The following is a 20,126-nucleotide window of genomic DNA, read 5'->3' as shown; positions in this document are numbered from 1 at the left end:
CCGAATCAACACCAATGAAAATGACTGGTGTATATTTACTAGTCTACAAGCACAAACCTTTGTTTTTATCGTACATAGTGTAGAGTCTGAAGTAGTGAGACTACATTCACTATGTACTGTGGCTGGCACTTGACACACAGAGACTTTGGAGTCTAGTCTTCACTCCAGACATGGTTTTAGTTAAAGTGTCAAATATGAGTCTGTGATTGCAGACTGTATCTTTTACAAAAGGAAGGATCACCAGTCATTCACAAAGTCACACATAACTGACAGAAACTTTTGTGATACACCTACCGGATTTCTTTCCCCCCTTAGTTGGTATCTACAGACAGGTTTCACTGCACCAGTCATTCGTATATACAATGTTTACACGCTGCCCCGGCTGGCTGTGCAGACCCGAGTCTGCACCGGCTCACGTATTATCCTGCTTCGTGTTTACGCGCTGCCCCAGCTTGCGGGGCAAAAAACAAAAATCAGTGGATAAATTCTACGTCGTGCAACATGCACTAATTGCAGGGGCAAACTTGACTTTACGCTTACACGGAGAAGAATTGCCATGTCTGCACCGGCTCGCGGGTCTGACTATTTCGGTGGAGCAAAATTGCTGTGTCTGACCCGCTAGCCGGGCAAGTCAATCGCGTTCACACGCATTTAAAAAAAAGGCAAGCCTGCACCGTCTCGCGGATCTCCACTGATAGCTGGTGCAGCGTGTAGTTAACTTTAAGAATGGCTTTATAAAATGCAGCCCTGGGATGGCACAGAGGAGGAGTTTTGGAGTGAAATGGATGGTACATGAACAAAAAGGAATGAAATGCAAGGATGAAAAAAAAGCTCACAAGTCATGACAATAAAAATGTGTGTTACAAAAAACCACCACAGACAATTATTACGCTACAGTCATACTGGCACCAACGCCAAACCGGATGATAGTGTCATTTATGTCTTTGGAAATAACATAATAGAATATGTCAGCATAGGGCTTGTTTCACAATGTGACTGTGGCGTTAGTGACTAGAACCTGTGCTTCAAAGTGTGAACAGGATGGTATCGACATGATTTCCTAAGAAAACAACAATTTTCTGTACTGAAAACATTAGCCTATTCATATAAGGAATAGAGGCTACATAATTTCATGACCCATTGCACTAGAAGTGCACTAATTGATGTCTAGAATTTGCAAAGCATGTAGGGGCTGTCGTACCCAAATGTTTTATCCAGCGTATAACGACGTACGTAGGCTATATGAATGTTTTTGAGTGCCTAGGCAGCCCAGCTAAAGCCGGGGTAATAATAATAGCAGGGCCCAATGGGAGAACAGTTTTCAGAACTGAAGTGGCTTCCCTGGGTAAATATACCTATATTATTATTATACGGCGATCCACTTTCTTAGTCTCATTTCTTGAAAATCAAGAAATGTCTTTTGTTAGAAATACAGAGAATTCTCCCGAAGGATTTGAATTGATATTTTTTTATTAATTTTTGATCCGTGAAATTTCAAGATTTCAAGAAATAGCATCAAGTAGAAAATGGCCGGCCACGCACATGAACAGTATACTGGAATACCCTTTATTAAACATTCAGAAATGACATCACCTTGTGACTAAACACTGTGCTTTTCTTTTTTTTCTATTTTTTACTTTATTTTATTTTACTTTTTTAAGGGGGGGGGGTTAAGTGCAACCTCGTTGTTCTACATTATGTGATGCAAAATATAAGCAGCACTTAATGCTTGAATGAGGTATGGATTTCCAATACGTATGAAAGAATCGCACGTTTATGACTCTTTTTTATGAATTATGGAAATATGAAGAGTGCATCATCTTGAACATACAACCCTTCTCAAATGTTATAAAAGTTTCAAGTTGACATCAAATTTCAGAAGGGTGCATATACTTTTTTCATTTTATAACTCTGTAACTGAAAATCAGGCAATGGCTACTTTAAGAATTATTGATTACTTTTCATTACTTTAAATTGCCACTTCAAATGTTATTGATTAGTTTCATCACTATACTTCAAGATTAATAAGGTAGTACGATAATGACTTTGAATTAAAATCTGATTAGTTTCTTTTTAATGACCCTGCATATATATTACCCGAAGTTAATAGTCCCAAACCTGCTTAATACGTGATGGGTGAGTGCATGGCATAATATGACGAGTAATGTCTGGGATTTGAACCCTAAGCCCATGAATTGAGTGTCCAAAAATGAACCACTATACCATTACAAAAATGTTATTTCATACTTCCATTAGGTGGGTAAATACAGGATCTTGCTTCTTACTGTTACAGTACATAGATGTTAGATACACATATACACTCCAAAAAAGTTTTTTTTTTTTTCAGAAGAGAGAAAAGAGGTTGCTTTTATGTGAACTGACCATTCAAAGTTATTGACAGCGACCTAAAGCGCAGTTTTCACTGCGCTCCCAAATGTTTTGTGAAGGTTTTGAAAGGAAGCAAATTTAAAAGTGCAACATTCCTATTTTATGCAACAAACATGCATTTAAATGTTCATAGGCATTGCCAATTTGTTTGTCAGGGGGGTGGGTGTCACTTGGCTTTGCTCTTCATTTGCAAGTAATTTTAAAACTTCTTCCCAACAAAAAGCTACTCCAACTGACTGCATGAACAATCAGCTAAGCTTTGTGCACTTTTGTCGCATACAATGCGAATGTTGGACTTTTCTCACATTCACGTCTATGCAAAAACTTGGCAAAACGTGAGTCTCGTGAGAATGGTGCTTGACAATGTTCTACATTTCTAGAGTGTATATCATGGAAATCCCGGAATGAATAGCCCAATGTTATACCAATAAATGCATGTACATGTATTGCAATATACAAACCGGGTAGTTATGTTGGACAGCATAATGTTATGACATCAAATTTGGCAATGGCCAAGTATACATTCTAGGCTCAAAAAAATTTTCAGTGTGTGAAATTTAGCAAAAAAATTGGCGGTGACTTTCAAACGAAACGTGATAAGACTTGTTACGAAGCGCTGTGGTGAGGTGCAGGCTAAATATGTGTACCTAGTGAAATAAGCCGAAAATGGGTTTGGAATCAAAGGATGACCTTTGAACTGACCTCGAGTTCAATTAACATGCTCACTATATCTACGACTAGCCCTCCAATGAGCTGCCGATCGTTAGCATCCAAGGAATAGAATGTCGGCAAGACAGTCGACCAAATATCCTAATGGGACGGAGGTTGTAAGGAAAAAAAACATGCATTTTTTCTTTAAAAGAGATTTAAGAAATGGATTAATTGAAAATGATCGACTTACTTAGAAATAATATAAATGTTCATATTCAGTGTTGATACATACTTGAACTTTAAAATGGGATCTACAGTTTTGCATACCTGTCAGGAGTCTGTTCATTATTACTTTGGGATGAATTCTATTTTAGAAGAAACATATTTTTCTACAAAATAGATGTCAATTTTTTTAAAGCATAAAAGAAACAGAAAAGAATGCAAAACAAGTACAAAGAGATGCAAACCTGGTCAATACAGCACGGGACTGCGAGATATATTCGCAAATATATTCAAAGACAAGTATAATGGTTAAATATGAATGTATGAAGACAATGAAAGGGGTATTGGGAGGGGAAGGCAAGGGGGTTAGTAATAAACAAAGGAACCAATTTAATTCAATATGGAAATGGAACTAGTAACTTTTCCCTGGTTTAAGTGTACCAGTCACCTCAACGTCCTTGTTCATATTTAACAACTTTACAAAAATAACGAAAAGTAAATAACAATCTTCTTAATTTTCTTGGGCAAGGGGAGGAGTATAAGGAAAATGATTAGATAAAAATCACACAAAAATATGTGTTTTTCTAATTGTGAGCAACAATAAAGGGATGGGGTGTTTTGAAATGCAACCACTTTGCAATAGTAAATGCAGCTCATTGTAATTTAAACTGGAAATCAAAATTTGAAAGTCATTTTATTTGTTTCCACAGGGTAACTAATTTTCATTTTTAAATATATCTGACCTATAAATTTATACCAATTAAGAGAATGGAATACATTTTATAAACATGTGGTACACTCAAATGGAAACTGGTACACTAGATATTATACAGATATAGCACACTTTGGCCCGAATTCACAACGGTGATTTTCAAAACCCATGGTTGAGTCCATGGTTTATGCAGATTTCCTGTATAAATCATGCTTATTTTACTGCGTATATTAAAAAAATGTCCAATGCAGATGCGCGCTTTTGTCACAGTGCGCCAAATTGACGCCTCTCCATGCTATTTTATTCATGAGTCCACTCTTTAAACAGTGGACTCCTGAATAAAATAGCGTATCTAACCATGGTAACAGGCGTCAATTTGTCGCACTGTGACCAAAGCGTGCTTCAGCATTGAACATTTTCTTATACACGTGCCCGATACATGCTAAATGAGGCGTAATTCATACATGAAATCTGCATAAACCGTGGATTCAACCGTGGGTTTTCAAAACCTCCTTTGTGAATTTGGGCCTGTATGAACAGTACTGGAATACAGAACATTCACTTGTAAAGTGTGATGTTTCATAATACATACAGGTATCTCATATACAAAGGATTATTCTCATAGACTATGTGTGACCACTTTTCATGTATCAAAATATCATAATCATATTTTTTTATGTAATCAATATTCAAAGGAGAGTAGGATTCTTTAAAATTGGCAAAATCAACTAACCTTCTGTTTCATAATCATGTTCTCTATTTCCTCCAGGTCCCCTACGGTCACGACCTGCGACCTCAACATCCTCTCAAGCAGCATCAGCCAATCGCGGAGCTCCGCTACGACCTTGTCGATGTCGGGCCATGGGGAGGAGTCACGGCGGTTGGCGTCGATGGCCGGGGGCGGGACGGGCAACCTCTGGACCTCGGCGGTGACTGCATCCACTGGCTCGCTGATGACTGTCGGGAAGGCAAAGAGGGAGACGCAGTGAAGAGCGCGGCCGACGGAAAACATGATTGTGTTCGAGGGGTTATATATAAACATATATCCATAATCCAAATTAAATAATTGGTGGTATGGAATGTATCGTTTTCAGAATATCACATTCTGGTAGATTCAAGAGGCTTGAAGCACCTCAATTGCACAAGGAACGTGACTGGCAATGGATAGAGAGCGTTTTAAGAAAGTTGTTGGCATCAACAGAGAGTCGTTCTCTTGCAGTTGCCGTAGTAACAGTGGTCAGTGCTTCTTAGCCAATCAACGATCTAAAATTCAGTCGGCGCTGACAGTATGTTAATGTAGTTGGCGGATAAATGTTTATGAAACAACCAGCAGCTCTCACACGATATTCTGGTAATGCAAGTGACGGTAAAGAATCTTTCAGTAATTGAAACAGCTCAACAAATCATCCAGAATCCTTTGTGAAGTCAAGTTCCCAACTAGAAGCCTGTCGAAGATTGGTAGATGTTCTTTAGGGGAGTAATTTGTGATATTAGTTGTTCTTTGACAAAGTGAGGAGTTCTTTGATGTGTTCTTTGACAAAGTCGTTAACATCTGTGCTTCTCGGCCAATCAAAATCAAGGAAAGATTTGACTATTTGTAGGACAAAAAAATATTGATGAAACGCCCCAAGGATACCAAGTTCATTCCCTAGCTTCCATCGAAGCTAAGAATGACATTGCAACATTGCAACTTCTTGAATACATGGTTGCTGAATGTACAAAAACAACTGCTTGGATTAAAGACACACTGCAGAGAAAGGAGTCTAAGTCACTGTGTTTTGAATCATTCGCACTTTGTCTTCTGTTATTTGGGTTTTTTTTTTTGCTGGTTATGTGGTATTTCTAAGCACCATCCCTGATGAATAAACAACATCTTTGCCATTTCTTTGTCCCCTTGTAATGGTTCATTCACTTTGTATCTTACTGAGTCCTACGGAGAGTTTCATGAAAAGTTTAGCCAGTGATTTTTTCACTGACTAACTTCCTCTTACCGATCAGATGCAAGGATTTCAGTTGCTTATGACAGTAGTAAAAATCACTGACCATTTGTATTATTGAATGCTTCCCTGTTTACCAGCAGAAAAAAATACCAATCACTGAACAACCTTGAACGGCAACAATGCGATATAAATCCAATTAAAACCCCCCAAAAAGGCTTCACGCTGATTAATCCTCTTGATGGAGGAGTCAACATCGGCCACGTTGACGGTCGTCTCACAAAGAATCAGCAGGGAAGGAAATCAAGACCCGCAATTTTGTGATTCTCGTATTTCCTGCACATTCACCGAGATCGCATCGTGATTCAGCATTCTCACATTCATGCCAGATAACAATTCACAATTGTGCAATATGTACACATCACAGGGTTTAGATGACAGTGATTGCGCAAGAAAATGATGTCCTTTATTCCAAAACATGTCTTGACATCCTCTCTTGTAGCACAGATGATCACAAGAGCATGATGCACAGATACGTACTTTGGCTCCAATTCAGGCATTTGTCAGAACATGTTATTATTCGGTCTTCCATGTTAAAGGCAGTTAAAGGCAGGTTAATAGTAACTTTATCCAAAATTTCAAATAGAAGTCCCTATTTTCTTCAATAATCGTGATGTATCCAACTACTTTAGCCCAGTTTGTGTTTTTATGAACTCACCCTCGAAGATGGATCCATCAGATTATCTCGTAAAAAAGAAAATCAGGTAGGTATTTTTATGTTTTCAGCTACTGCTATAATCATTAGATGCAGAAAGAGCTGCAGCTATTGAAGCTAAAAGGTTAGAGTCACAGCTAGTTGGGCAACAGAGGAGCTTAGACAGGAGAGTGGGAGTACTCTAAAATCTGGTCCTAGATTGAATATGAAGCCTTGGGATCAGACAGGAAAACCAGGTCCAGGCCCTTAGAAGTGACACAGTCGTTAGTATTCCAAGAGATCTATGTTAAGTTCCTTTAAGGTACATGTACCTTCAAGCCATACTTCAAATCCATTCATTGTGGCCAGACAGAATTCTTCTACAACAGTTGCCATATCCACGGTCCTCTTTTATTTTGGTTAGATCCATAAAAGGTCAATGACAGCTTGGTGCAGTTCAATTATTGAAATCACAAAAACATTTCCAAGACTAGGCCCAGGCTCTTAGAAGTTACCCAGTCGGTTATATTCCAAGAGATCTATGTTTAGTTCCTTGAGGGTACCTTCAAGCTATACCTCAAAACCATTCATTGAACCATACAGAGTTCTTCTACAACAGTTGCCACATCCACGGTCCTCTTTTATTTAGGTTAGATCTGCAAAAGGTACATTACAGCTTGGTGCAGTTCAATTATTGAAATCACAAACACATTTCCAAGAATATCAGAGGTCTCAAGCCGAAGTACAAACATTATCCAAGTTCATGTATATCTAACATTAATATTTCATTTATCTTTTTTGACAATCCCAATCAAGAAGCCATAACGATTATATATCCAGAAAATGTTCCAAGCACTCCTCCAGAAATATATACATTTGATCATGTACAAGTAGTTCAGTAAAAATAGGTGTATCTCTCTGAAAATTCCATTTAGGAAGTCACAAAATTTATATCCAAATATATGAGGCAATGTATGCTCAATCCAGGAAACTCAACATTTGGTTAATATCACAATCAAAGATTCCTGTCTTCAAAAACGGGGAAAAACAACGAAAGAATGATAAAAATATTGAGAAGTCCTAAAAAGTATACGACAACTGAGTAAATCCGGGGCACATGAGTATCAGCGCTTCTAAAAAATAACCCTAATTATCGGCTCAAGTTCGTCTGGGTGATTTTAATAAGAAGAGGAAGTTGTTCGTTAGGGGAAGCAGGAGCGATGAAACTGCGTCGTCAGGGACCTCTGAATGTTGTTAGTGTGGTATCACATGACAACCGCATAACAACCATTGCTAGCCACTTGGTTGTGTCTGTTCATAACCGCATGATTTCAGCGATCTCTTGTTTAGAAGAAGTGTTAATGTTTATCATCGAGTCAGTTTCATTAATTTTTTATGTTAAAGAACAATGAAAAAAGTCTTCAATATATTATTCATTAATAAAAAACAATACTCAATCTGTGTTCTTTACTATAAATTTGACTTCTCATATCAGGCACTACAATGGTACCAATTTGTTAAATAATTAAATTAAAGTAACATGAAAAATTGTTTTTTCTTAAGCTTTTGTTCTTTACTAAACTTATATACCGGGTATATACATTAATATTAGCCAGTCAATCGGTCCAATTTCGAGCGCTATCTGGCATCATTATCACAAATTTCATGAAACAAAATCTAGTTTATTTTCACGATAGAAAAATATATCTTATCATCTAGTTTATTTTTATCTATTCATTTATTATTTATTTTTTTTTTTGGGGGGGTTGTTTTCATCCACTTCCAGCTTTAGCTTCATAAAATTTTTGAAGAATATTTCAAACTTATATGATGACTTTGCTATCAGCCATTCAAATACATTTTGTACATTCCAGATGTCCCCAAACTTGTGTTATTTTCAAAATATTTATTAACAGAATTATGTTTCTTGATTTTTTTTATTTTAATTTACTGCATACATGTACAAATGCAAGGAATAAATTTTTAAAGATTCTGATTTTAAATAATCAATATCTCATTTCAGTGAATTACTATGTCTGTCACTTTCATGATATAACAAATCAATATTTGAATTTGAAAATGGGGTCCAGGGTCCTATAAGACAAAATAATAGATCAGTGGGCTGAATTATATGATTGAGTGCACTATTCAATACGAGCCGTCAGTCATACTAATAAAGTTTACGATCATTCTGAAAGATTTGCATCAAGACCCCCCCCTCCCCAAAATATCCAAAGAACTATTCCATGTTACCAATTTTTTTATGGCAGACCAAAAAAGTTACTTTAAAGGTTTGAAAAAAATAGGAAGTATCTCGAATCAGGGGATTATCACACACAGGAAGTTGACTAAGTTAAACATGATGTAATCTATTCCAAGCAAAATACAAGAATTCCCTCGTTATTTCTGATGTTTCACAAATTCACAGGATGCAAAATGTTTTTCATATTCTTTATCTCAGATAAGATAACCAATTTGAGAGAAAAGGTTTGTTGAACAGTGTTCTCTGTCAGTGGTTAAGCTGCCCCCAGGCCAACTTAAATCACACTTTTATAGAGTGCCATTTGAACATTAATGTTGTCTTCAATATGTTAAGGCTTTAAAAACTTATTTTTTCCCCTTTCAGCACTAGGAAACAGCCAAACAATTACGGCAAAATTGTTACTATTACAACAAGCTTGGGTACTGATAGCCTAGTCCTTTGGAACCGCACAGAGACATTATAATCATAATGTGATATGCACTGGACAAGAACAGTATATTATTATAAAAAATATTAATATCATAATTGAAAAGAGAAACTTCATTTATCACAAAAACTAGCCCAATCAAATGAATTGATTTTTTTATCAGACTTATAAACGCATAGTCTTTAAAATCCTTCTTTTGATTTTTCATTTAGTCAATGTAATTTCCCCCAGATACAATAAGTCTTTGATGCATAATTACCAACCCTCACGAAATTTACGATCCTCATCATCTAATCTCTTACAAATTCCAGTTGCTAAGAAATCATGCGGGGAGCAGGCCTTTGCTCATGCAGGGCCTAGCCTGTGGAATTCTCTCCCACACAGTTTGAAAACCCAGACTTCAGTGACCACCTTCAAGGGCAACCTGAAAACATACCTGTATAAGAGCATTTTTTGACAGACATTGACTTATTGTTCAGACACGTATTATATATAAATAGTTTTACACTGTCCAGTTGCTAAGAAATCATGCGGGGAGCAGGCCTTTGCTCATGCAGGGCCTAGCCTGAGGAATTCTCTCCCACACAGTTTGAAAACCCAGACTTCAGTGACCACCTTCAAGGGCAACCTGAAAACATACCTGTATAAGAGCATTTTTTGACAGACATTGAGTTATTGTTAAGACATGTATTATATATAAATAGTTTTTGTTGTTCTGCTCTGAAGCGCCTTGAGCATCTAATCAAGATGGAAAGTGCGCTATATAAATCTTATGTATTATTATTATTAAAGGGGAATGAAACCTTTGGAATGAGTAGGCTTGTGTTGAAACAGAAAAATCAAAGAATAACAGTAAAGAAAGTTTGAGAAAAATTGGACAAACAATGAGCATTATGAAGCATTTGAATATTGCAATCACTAATGCTATGGAGATCCTCTCATTGGCAGAGCTGCCAAGTTGTATTTTGCATTTTCAGTATTCTTATCCCCCAAAATCAGTATTTTGACCAAAAAATCCGTATTTTTACCATGAGATAAATATGCATGCATAATGGCAAAGTTCGATCACTTCTTACATTATTTTGCGCCCCACACCGTCGCACACGAGACCGAAAGCTTCAGTCTAGATTTTTGTTGTTCCGCCGAACTGCGTTGGCTCACTCTCCAATACATAGACTGAAGAATTTGGAGGCCCGTACGTACAGACAACGTATTAGCAGTAACGTTAGATCCAACATTCGACGGAAACCTGTTTTTTTTCGATCGTTTTTTGGCACATAAAATCATAAAATGTCACATTATGAAAAAGAAATTGCATCCATATTTACGGAAAAATGTATGAAATTCAGAAATATCGTACCTTAGACCGCAGTTACGGCTAATTCGTTTCAAATTATGATCGAAACATCGTCATCTTCGATCCTTCCGTCGGTCAACGTAAGTTGCCATCTTGGATGACGTCATCATCCTTACAGACGTATTTACCAGTCGCAAAATATCGCGATTTGAGCCGCTGCTTTGCGCTTGTAAACTACGTGTGCGCTCGGAACTTGTCACCCGCATTGATTCGCCAGGATATTGAAAATTCTAATCGGAAAGCCTTGATATAAGCATAACTCATTGAACGTAGAGGGCAGCAACACACGGAATACCTTTTCTTTAATTTGTTTTTTCCGTATTTTATCATGAAAAAGCGTACTGCCGTATTTTAAATTGATTTCCGTATGAAATACGGAAAAATCGTACTACTTGGCAGCTCTGCATTGGCAATGCGACAAGGATGTGTGATGTCACATGTGAACAACTTTCCCTTTGATGGGATATAAAATACCCCCAAAATGTCTCTTTTTGCTTTTTTCTTATGGTGATACAAACTTTTATCCGGGATATATTCGTTAAAAATCTGTACTACATGCCCTCCTATAGAAAGCATACATGATCTACTGATAGATGTGATAAAAGAGGCAATTTAAGTGAAATATATACTAATGTAATGGGGAGAGTTGTTCATCAGTGACATCACACGTCTTTGCTGCATTGCCAATGTGAGGATCTCCATGGCATTAGTGATCGCAATATTCAAATGCTCTTAACCTTCTCATTATTTGTCCGATTTTTCTCAATCTTTCGTTGATCTGTTTCTTTGAATTTTTCTGCTTTCACACAAGCTATCTTGTTCTAAAGGTTTCATTCTCCTTCAAATAACCTGTTGACTACTGACTAGTTAATTCCATACACGTGTAGGTTTTGTCAAGGACCGCCTACTTCCAATAGGCAAGAGGTAAAAGGAAGAAATATGTAACATTATCTATTCAACACTTATTGACCTTAAACTTGCAATCCACATCTTATACTGTATTTCTAGTATTTTCCAAGGTTATGAATAAATATTAGCTGAAATGCAATACATGAATCTATTCCAAGATCTTAAAGATAAATTCCAGTTTTGGTAACGATCTCAAAATGACTTTTTACAGAATCTAATATAATGACCACACAAGTGTCTGTTTGTATGAATAAAAAATATGTGCCAAAGGATTCTGGAAGAAATTGTGTAATTGCTGAGAAATAAGCAAAATAAGCGCGGATTCGGTCACTTCCGTCGGGTCTTTATTCCAGCAATAATAATACACTGTCCCACGTGTGCCTATCTGTGTTGGTGATCTTGAGTGTGAACATTTTTCAGCGTAGATTTCAAGATTTAACAAAGTTCAGTTTATGTAACTTTACCAGATCTAGATCCTCGATGATATACTGACAATTAAGCCTGGTTTTACAGACTTTCTCATGAAATCAGTGTTTACTGAAACTACTGGCATTTCTCTTTAATGTGCCTTGCTATTTAGGGATTGGCCTTAAAGATCTCGTACAGGGGTGATAACAGGGAAATTTGTTACTGGATATGGAGGTCACTGATAAGCAGGGATAGGCTAGGTTTACTAGAACGTCAGTCGGTGGAATTAGATAGTTTACTGTTCATAAGCTGGGGTCAGTGTCATTTAAACTAGCAGAGAGAAAAGAATTTAGGAAAAGGATTGGTGTAAGCCACTGCCTACGACACGAAGATGGACTGCATATCTCTTGTTAAACCCATAGACGTACACGGGTTTCATGAAGTAAAGATTCATGTAACTTTGATCCTCAAATTGGCAACAATTTATTCATTATTATCCAGTCATTTTCACATTTTGAAAAATAATGTTAATATGAAAAAATTACGAGCTAAACTGAGTAAATCTCAGTGAATATACAACAGCGAAACAAGTTTTGATCGACATATTCTTTGCTAATAAACAGTTTTGTTCTGTTGGAAATATGCTTTGATATTCATAATTTTAGTGCATTTTTCAGCATTGTTTTTATGGAGCCTGAAAAAAATTAATTGTTCTTCTTGAAATCTGTACTTTCATTTTTGTTTGTATCTCGCATTGCTGGGAACAGCAACTTGAGCTAAAGCCGGTGTCATAATACTAGTGCCCTTTAGGATATATCATTTAAAGCCAGATGGCACTATATAAATATCATTATTGTGGAGAATTGATGACTTAAAGTTAAACTTCTTAAAGGTCAATGACCTTAGCTGACCCCCAAGTGACCTCTTACCTATTCTTTGCTGTATAACCACCTTCCTCTCCAGCTCGACATCTGACCTGGGTCGAAGGTGAGCAGCAAGGTATCTTATCCTCTCCCAGTCTGCGTTCAGCCTCTCCACGTCTCCCCGGAGAGGGTCGGCAAGCTGTCGACTGGCGGCCTGAGCCTCCGCGGTCAGCTGGGTGTTGAGACGGTTGATGCTGTCCATGTTCTCCTGCCGGGCTTTGAGGGCATCGTTCATTGTCTGAGTAGTCAATGGAGAGGAAAATCCGTTTGTAAGAAATTCTGATATTTACATGTTGATATAAAAACAAAAACAGTTTTGGCTAATATCCAAACAAATCTGATTAATCAACAACAAAAAACTACTTCTCCTTCTCTTCCTTCTTTTTTCTTCTCCTTTTCCTTCTTCTTCTCCTTCTTCTCCTCCTCCTGCCCCTCATCCTCCCCCTCCGCTACCTACTTATCCACCTCCTTCTCCTCCTCTCCCTTCCTCCTCTACTTCTTTCTTATCAACCTCCTCCTTGTGCACCTCCTTCTCCTCCTCTACTGCCTACATTACTAATCCATCTCCTCCCCCTTCTTCTTTTTCTTCTCCTCCTCCTCCCCCTCGTCCTCCATCACCTCCTCCAATGACCACAGTTCTATATGCTAAGTAGTTCATCAAGCTACAAGAGTACCGCCATTCTGGTCTCCTTGCGTCACACGGCGCTGTGCTGGGACACCGATATGGTATGGTCTTTGGTATGGTTTGACAAAGCTTGATTACATGTATTTGTCATCTATTTAGATAGTTAACAACTTTTGTTCCGTTTCAAAACTTCTGGGAAACATTTAATCAAAATTCTTGTCTGACAAGTTGTAAAACCTGACATTTTTTCTTGACTTTGATCTTCTGAGAAGCAGAGTTCCTATGGTAATCAACAGAAAAAAACAATTCCTTTTATGAAATGGACACTAGGTATTGTTGAATACATCTGAGGAAGAGGTAAAGTACACCCCTCATTCTTCCAGAAGCAAACTTTCTAATTTCAATGATATTGATTTATTCCTTTTTTCCTTTAATCGCCATACCTTCGGATCGACCACGACCGAGTCTTGTTCATCGTTGGATGTCGCTGATCCCACCGGTCCCTGGGTCTCAAGGACATCCATCGTGGCTTGAACCCACGCCCTCATCTGCTGGAGCTCCTCGAGGAACGCTTCCGTCTTCTCCAGCTTCTCCTCAAGCTGAGCTCGGTACTTGGGTATCGTGCCAGAGACCTACATGTATGGAGGAGAGAACAAAGATATCTCTTAACTCTTTTTTAAAAAAATGTTTACTGTGCTCTTTCCTGATTCATCAATGGTGAAGACAATCATCTATTTATACTTCCTAAACAATTATGAATGATTTGAGAGCCAAATGAGCTGAAACACGATATCTCTATTGTTAGTGATTTATGTAACAATTGGCTATCCATACTAAAACCACACCTTTACACCTGAGTTTAAGTTACACCCGACTTCAGAATATGGGCCAAATAATTTATTTAAAAAGCATAAAAATCTATCTACAACTAGCACACATACTCTTTGATACAGGAAAACCATACACAGATTAACTATAATCATCATAACTCAAAGCTCAATCTGAATCCTTTTTATGATTTGAACATTTCTCACGTGTGTCTCATTTTTAAAGATATCACATTAAAAAAAAAAAATAGAAAGAAAATGAAATGAGTTTCAGGGGGTAAGTAATATTAATTTCAGTTTTTTTTGGGGGGGTTGCTATGCTTTGTTTCATTCTCCATGTACTTGACCATTCCTCGCCCCTTTGTAATTTTCAGCATTACTTACTACTTTCGCAAACCATCCATCCCTGGACAAAAAGTTCCAATCAACCAATCTGTCTAATTACTACACTACCACTTTTACCTTCTCCCATAATTTAAATAGCGTTTCGGTCTCTTTCTTGATGCTGATCCCCCTCTCCTGGCTAATGGAACCTCCCGTCAGTAGAATGTGCACATTCTCCTCTGTCCTCCGTTTCTCATCTTTCTTTTGCTCTAATTCTTCTTCACGCTCCTTGAAAAAAGAAAAAAAGAATCAACATCTTGTCAAAACTATATTGCAAACACCCACGAGTACATGTATGTTAACTCATATATAAATATCATTTGTATAATGGTATTTTGGTGGTGAATTAAAAATGTGTATTTTGGTGCGCATTGTTTGCCTGTGCAATATTTAAGCATACTGCACGATGGGTTGAAATCTCAAGAATTCCCAATGGGCTTATGTACAAATATTGTGGTGCAATATCCTGTCATATTGCATGGTCTAATGAATTATTATAATTGAAGGTCGGGTCGTGTGGTCAAGTGGTTAGAGGATTGGACTCTTAATCGCAAGGTTGTGAGTTTGAATCCCAACTCTGCCATTGTCTCCACTGTGATAAAAAGTCAGCCACTATGACTGATTAACCTAGACGTAAAATGTTTCCAAGGTAATTGGTTATATACCAGCTTGGCGTTTACCAGCAAAATGCTGTCCTGCCGAGTTCCTACGGGAGTTACCACAAACAGAAACAGAAACAAAAGGTAGTAATATACTGGAAATGCTCCAATTTTGAAGGGTCAATATTACACTCATCTACGATTTGTGCAAAACTGACCCTCTCTCTTGGAATATTTCTGATATTCCATTCTGAGGAATCCATTTTAACAAAGATTTTCACAACACAAGGGCTACTCATTAGCAGGTGCTCAGGAAACATAGGCCCTTCAATAGTGAACAAAACAGAACTATACACGTGAGTAACCAAGGACGCCATCTTACAAAGAGTACCTTATGATCCAGTCAAACTCAAGTATATGGAAATCCATCAACTTAATTTTTTTTCTTCAGGAAATTTGCACACTGCCCTTTGTAAACAAAGAGAAGCACGGTGAATTTTTAAGAAAACTATGAATGTATCAATATATATATACATCATATCTAGAAAATATTGTGAACAAACACATGTCTTAGATGTTGAGGTTGCTGGCTTTCCATAGTTGTGGTTGATTGGATCAATTGCAACTCTTAGTAAGATGGGGGCCCAGTCTCACAAAGAGTTACGATTGATCTGATCAATCTTAACTATGGACGGCCAGCAACGTCAACATCTATTGCGCATGCTTGTTCAAAATATTTTCTAGCTATGATTGTATATTCATGCATTCCTTGTTTTCTTGAAAATTCACTGTACTTCTCTTTGCATACAAAGAACATTACTGGGGGAAGTTACAAATTGATCAGAGAAATTTGAGGATTGAGCCCAATAAAAGTCAGTCCCAGAGGTAAATGATACTAATATTGGATTCATACTGTAAAAGTTTAATTCCACATACACACACGTGAAAATGATGACAGGCAAAAATAATTTCAGAAACCATTATGTACATGTAAGAGTACAGCCTCTCATTGGACTAACACATTAGGTATTTTTCTTATATTTATTTGATCTTAAAATAAATCAAATTTAAAAATACAAACCAGAGTGAATGCAATAGCATTCGGATGTATACGAGTGAGCGAGAGAAAGAGAGACAGAAGAGAGAGATAGGAAGACAGAGAGAAAAAGAGGCAGAAAGACAGCGAGAATGAGACAGAAATACAGAAAGGGAGAGGCAGAGAGAAACAGAAAGACAGAAAGAGACAGGCAGAAAGACAGAAAGAGGGAGAAAGAAAGAGACAGACAGACAGAAAAAGAGAGGCAGACAGACAGGAGACAGAAAGACCTTGCTAAGATGAGGAGAGGGAGAGAGACAGACAGACAGAGAAAATGATAGACAGAAAGAAACAACCAGCATGAGAGTAAGGGAGATTGGATGTGGTGATATATGGTGCTCACACAAGTATAAAACTGAATCATCAGCTCCAAAATTAGATTAACGATCTCGCTTCTGATTTTCTTTCCCCGGAATCATCAAGGATGAGTGTAAAGTTTTTCATGCCTGAATACCAATTTATTGGCTTGACCGAGATTACTGATTAACTAGAAGAGACTTATCCCATTATTTCTTGACATTTCACTCTCCAATTTCAGACTTTAGAGGACTTTTACTCTCTCAAGGAGTGTCATATCATATCCATATCCTCTGAATCGAATCTAGGTGTCAGCTTTTATATTTATCATTCTGTTCATCATCAATGGTATTGAGAGTTTTGTTTGGGCTGAATGCTAGTGTAAGCATGAATCCAGGTGGCCATTTCACAAAGGTGCTCAGAAACTTAGGCATGGCTTCATACATGACTGGAGCATGCATGTTCTCAGGTAATGAGTCAGCTACATATGACTATGTCATTTAGCACAAGAGAGGATCACCAGTCATGACTGGAGCATGTTCTTAGGTACTAAATCAGCTACATAGGGATTTATCATTTAGCACAAGAGAGGATCACCAGTCATGACTGAAACATGTTCTTAGGTACTAAGTCACCTACATACAACTATGTCATTTAGCACAAGAAAGGCTCACCAGTCATGTGGAAAGTCACTCATAACGTACAAACAACTTTTAAAAACACCCCCTGCTCAACATCTTTTCCATTTTGATTCCCATAGAGATTACCATATGATGTAAAATCGCTATTCAAGAGAGGGAATGAAGATTATTCTTACCTTTATTTTGAGGATGAGTTCTTTAAATGCAGTAGCATCCCCTGGAACAGGTTGTGCCTGTGGTCTTATCAAAGCCTGGCATTCGGAAAGCCATTGCTGAAGACGGCTACAATCCTCCATGAAGGCATCAACTTTCTCTGGACTGAACTCAAACCTTCAAAACAAAACAAAATTGGGGAAAAGTTCTTTAAATACTTAGCATCTCGTGGTATATTTTGTGCCTGAAGTCTTATTAAAGCCTGGCATTTTTAGAGCCATTGCTGCAGACGGCTACAATCCTCCATGAAGGCATTCACTTTCTCTGGACTTAACTCAAACCTTCAAAACAAAACAAAATTGGGGAAAAGTTCCTTAAATACTTTAGCATCTTGTGGTATATTTTGTGCCTGAAGTCTTAATAACCCTTAACATGCCATGAACACATACCTGTGCATCCACTGGAGTGCCACGAACACATTTTCGTGCAATGGTCATACAGCTTTAATTATGCCTATTGAATTTTGAGGAGTGCATTGCATGCATTCCATTGTTCGGTTCAGCTTATGGTCAAGAGGTTTAACATTATTGTCTGAAGGAGTGATTCCCTCTTTTCATGAATAAAAATAAGTTAATATATAGACTTTGAAAAAAATAAAGCACTTGATGATTACAGCAAATGGCACATGAAGAGTTAAAGCCTGGCATTCTGAGAGCCGTTGCTGCAGACGGCGACGATCCTCCATAAAGGCATCAATCAACTTTCTTTGGACTAAACTCAAACCTTTGAAAGAAAACAAGTACAATATTGTCGAAACTCAAAACGAACTCGGCGTTTTGTGTAACAGGTAAAAGGCAAATCATTTTATATCTTTACAAAATTGAAACAATATGGCCCGTATTCTGAAGTCGGGTTTAACTTAAACTCGGGTTTAAAGTTGTGGTTTAAGTATGGGAAGCCAAAAGTTTCAAAATTTTTATTATCAAAAGTTGTTTGTTTCTTATGTTTACTGTGCTCTTTCCTGATTCATCGATGGTGAAGACAGTCATCTATTTATATTTCCTAGACAATTATGAATGATTTGAGAGCCAAATGAGCTGAAATATGATATCTCTATTTGTGAGTGATTTATGTAGCAATTGGCTATCCATACTTAAACCACAACTTTGAACCTGAGTTTAAGTTAAACCAGACTTCAGAATACGAGACTATGTTGTTGGAAACTGCACAAGGATAAAGAGTATGGTGGAGAACTCATAACTAGCCAACAGAGGACTTGTTTTATGCTCCTAGACAGTACAAGTAGCTACAACCACTAAAGAGCTCACCATTAGTATTCAAGGAGGATTAAATTTAGTACCTTCTTTTTCATAGCCCAGAGAAATAACCATTAGATCACATCAAATCTAGATATGAAGTAATTATGGCCAGTTTCTACCCTGTGGATAGCTTTTTAACAAGGACTCCTGACTTGGCTATACTCCTCGTCAAGAAGTGGCTGAGACCCGGGCCCTGTTTCATAAAGAGTTACAACTGTTGCAACTTTGCCATTATGGCAAATACCATAATAACCTTGATTTTGATTGGCTGCTGAACCATGTTGCCATGGTAGTTGCCATAATGGCAAAGTTACAACAGTTGTAAATCCTTTATGAAAGACGGGGCCCTGTACAAAGAGTTACGATTGATGCAATCAATCGTAACTCTATGGAAATCCATCAGTGTCATAATTTTTCTACAGGATATTTGCAAAATGTCCTTTGTAAACAGACGAGATCACACCAAATTGTCAAGAAATCAAAAAATTTCTGGATATACATTCATATCTAGAATTTTTAAAAATAGACAAGAATTTTATATGTTGACTTTGCTGGCTTTTGTAAGACGGATCCCTGAAGGGAGTTATTGAGACGCTAGGGTCATATAATACGCTTACCTCTCAGGTAGCGATCTCGAGTCAGAAACAATAGTTAAGATAAGAAATTCAAGTCGAGTTTCTAAAGGCCCTGTGACTGGACTCACATCGGTCACTTCCATTTGGCTAAATGAACCAGAATAGCCTGGTGGTTAAGTCGCTGCTGGAAAGCAGGTGATGGCAGGTTCAAATCTCACTGGTTCCAATTTTTTCTGAATTATGATTTTCATTACAGATCAAGCATGTGATCTTACACATAGGAGTAATGCCAAAAATTTACAAATTATAATTTCCTCCTATAAAAGCCTCTTTATTTACTAGTCTTTGTTTTCAGTCATTAGGCGTTTGATATAAACATCATGTCAAGCACATGGCCTTGTATAAAGGGAACCCTGTGGTAGACAACAAGCAACAAAACCTAGATCCAATACAACACCAAACCAATGAAATTCCTCGTTACTGACCTTTCTTTCCAAGAAGCCACTTCAGCGCAGACACTTTTCCAGCGAGCGTTGAGTCCCTCTAATTTCTCTTGCAGCATACCCCCATCCACAGAGGAAGACTGGGCCACGATATCCTCTCCGTTGGAGTTGAGAGATGCTACCATAGCCTGGTGTGTGGCAATACCATCCTCCAGCACCTGAGAAAGGAACAAGAATGGTAAGATTTATTTTGGTAAAACACAAGACATGTTATAA

At 37.6% G+C, this 20,126-nt stretch overlaps 1 pseudogene; it reads right to left on the bottom strand.

Moving 5' to 3' along the window:
• LOC121413105 overlaps nucleotides 1-20,095 on the bottom strand; it is a 34,621-nt pseudogene extending 14,526 nt beyond the window's left edge.
• Nucleotides 20,096-20,126: the final 31 nt, after the last annotated feature.

The sequence above is a fragment of the Lytechinus variegatus genome, chromosome 4 (genome assembly GCF_018143015.1).
Source record: "Lytechinus variegatus isolate NC3 chromosome 4, Lvar_3.0, whole genome shotgun sequence".
NCBI classification, from domain to species: domain Eukaryota; kingdom Metazoa; phylum Echinodermata; class Echinoidea; order Temnopleuroida; family Toxopneustidae; genus Lytechinus; species Lytechinus variegatus.
This window is presented reverse-complemented; position numbering and strand designations above follow the sequence as displayed.